The sequence below is a fragment of the Echinops telfairi genome, unplaced genomic scaffold (genome assembly GCF_000313985.2).
Source record: "Echinops telfairi isolate 266 unplaced genomic scaffold, ASM31398v2 ScPeMD7_655;HRSCAF=1070, whole genome shotgun sequence".
NCBI classification, from domain to species: domain Eukaryota; kingdom Metazoa; phylum Chordata; class Mammalia; order Afrosoricida; family Tenrecidae; genus Echinops; species Echinops telfairi.
The window spans coordinates 9,901,498-9,904,581 of record NW_022104553.1 but is presented as its reverse complement, the minus strand read 5'-3'; positions in this window follow the sequence as shown (position 1 = coordinate 9,904,581).

Below are 3,084 nucleotides of genomic sequence, written 5' to 3'. Positions count from 1 at the left end.
TATATTTACCTGTATATGATTTAACAGTTCATTTCTCGTTATATATCTAATTATCTTTGTAAATAAATATATTACATTATCAGGAATTTGGCTTTATCTCTCTAGAGAACCCTGTCTAACACAAGGGAAAGGAACAGCGAGAGAAGCAACTTACTCCTCCAACAAAAAAGAGCAATACACGGAGTGCATCCTTTAGATGTAGAATCCCTGCCCTGAGGATCTCCCAGATCCAGGGGAAGATTGATGATCGCCAAGGAACACCAGCCCACCCCCCAGATGTCAAAGGATAGAAGGCCCTTCCCCTGGAGCCAACACACAGACAAAGTCTTCCCCTCTAGTGTCCTGAATGAGGACTTCTAGCCTCCTGAAGTTGGAGAGAATAGATACAAGTATTCTCCTTCAAGCCACCCCCTTGTAGTATTTCTGGGATAGCAGCACTATATAATTTTTTTTTACTTTAGTCTTTTATTTTTAATATTCTTCATCATCATTTTTGTTAGCAGCACTATATAATTAAGATAACATTCGAGAGCACGTTTTGGTCTCCTCGGACACTCATTTTAGACGTTTCTTCCTTTCCTGTAGGTAATTATAATTCAGTACAGATCAACTGCTGTTAATATTTCAAGTCTAATATTTAGATTAGCGTCACAGGGGGACAAGTCAATTTAGATACATATTTCATTAAAGAGATAGTAAGAGTCTTTTGTTTTTTTTTACTTAAACAATAAGCAAATTTATTTTCCCATAACAAGAGCTCCTCTTCCCTCCTTCTTCCTTGTTTTAAAACATTTTATTGGCGTTTCATGCACCTGACACCCAAGTCAGCGATTCACTGCTATCCAGAAGAGCTGCACCATCATCACCACAATCAATTCTGGAACTTTTCTTTCTTCCTTGTACTCATGGTTATTCATCATTCCATAGGGTTGTCAGGGACTGGTTTTTGAAAAAGCAGTAGTCTGCTAGACCTGTCTTTCGAGTCTGGGTATTAACCTGGACGCTTCACGGACATCTAGCCAGCATCATAGCCCCAAGCAGGCCTCCCGCAACAGACAAGTGGGGTCGGTGCCAGAAATAGATTCTCGATGGTGCAAGTCAACACCCCTCGCCCTGGCGAGTAAGGACGCACAGTCCCTGAGTCAGAATTGACTTCAGGTGGGGGTCTGGTTTTGGGTTAAAAATGGTTATGAAATCGGAAACAACTCGGTGACAATGGTTCTTGGTTTCCAAGTGGACTAGATTCACCCACTCACTCATGATCAGACAGACACCCTCCATGTGTCCACCGATGCCAGGTGTGGTGGGGGACTAGGAGGAAGGAAAACAAAGTTTCCATTGGGGAATTTACGATTAAGCTGGGGAATCAGCTGGCTTGACATGCAAAGCGAAGTGTAACGTCACAGACGGTAAAGATGCCCATAATTAAACAATTACATGAGTAAGCGCCAAAACACTCTTGGAGTGACCCGGGGCCGCGCGGGGCTGGGCAGGGCTGGAGGGCGGAGCCGTGCTGCGCGGGGCGGGGCTGGAGAGTGGAGCTGCGCTGCGCGGGGCGGGGCTGGAGGGCGGCGTGGACCCTGTGCTCCGGTTCTTTCAGACTGTACCTCTGGGCCTGCTGTCGCTCCGCCTGCGGGGGGACCGGCCTCTGGCTTCCCTTCAGTGACACCCCTCGGCCGTCCCTCCCCGCGGCCGCAGAGGCTGCTGTCTGCATGCACGTCTCCGCCGGTGGCATTGTGCACACGGCGGCCAACAGCCCCACGGGTGCAGGGACCTTTCCCAGAGCTGAGGGGGCCCTGGGCCGTGTAGTGGTTACAAGCTGGGCTCTTAACCGCAAGGTCAGTAGTTCGAGGTCGCCAGCGGCTCCCCGGGAGAAAGACGAGGCTTTTCACGCCAGTCAAGTCGCAGAAGCCCACAGCAACAGGCCTTCCTGCTCTGGAGGGTCACGGTGGGCGGGAATCCACTCTTGGGGGACTCGGTGGTGGTGAGTTTACTGTTGTTTTAGTTGAGCGTGATGGGATCCTCCCCACCCCCACTGCCCCCACAAACCCCCCAGGGCCCACGGTTCTGACTCCGGGACACTCCCTCCGGCGGACAGGAAGCGCTCCTGCAGAGAGAGATTCCCAGACTGGACGCAGCCGGGTGCAGACGGCCTCCTTTCCGGGCCCGGAGCCGACCGCTCAAACCGCGGTGCCACCAGGGCTCCAGGCGGTGGGGGGCGCTCCTGAGCGTTCTGACAAAGAACCACAGCCCCAACGCGGGGCAGTGGGGGCCACGTCGACGCCTGTGGTCCCCCTGTGGCACCAAGCGGAACTGCGAGTCTCCCTGTGGGTTTCCGGGCCGCCAGTCTTTTTGTTTGTTTTTAAAAATCATTTTATTGGGGGTGTCTTACATCTCTGATAGCATCCCATACATCAATTGCAGCAAGTATATTCGTACGTCTGTTGCCATCATCATTTCCAAAACACTTTTACTTGAGCCCTTGGTATAAGTTCCTCTTTTTCCCCCCTTCCCTCCACCCTCGTGAATCCTTGATCAATTATATATTGTTATTATTCTTTCGTACCTTACACTGTCCATTGCCTCCCCTCACCCACTTTTCTGTTATTCGTCCCCTTGGGGGCTATACATCCCACCTTGTGATGTATAGCCTTTCCCTCCCTCCCCCTCCACGACCACCCTCCCACCCTTATGCTATGGCTACTCCCACTACTGCTCCCGAGTTCCGTGCGTCAGAGCTCTTACCTGCACCTTGAACTTGCAGAAGACCCTCTTCCAGAGCCGTCGGTGGCCTGGATGTGGCGGAGCCTGTGGTTAGCAGACCAGCCAAGAACTCACTATACGTCCACAGAGCGCTTGGGATGGAATCAATTGGTGCTTTAATCTTGTCATGAGCGGCGTGATCAATAATTATTTAACGCTCTTAGACATTTTTGAATGCTCGGTTTACTCACTGCAAACACACATCAAACGATCTAAAATATTCAAACTATTAAGGGCAAACAACTATAAGCATAAGGGCAGAGTAACAACTGTGAGCATAAAGGCATAATAATAACACTTCTCACACATTTCATATTAGCA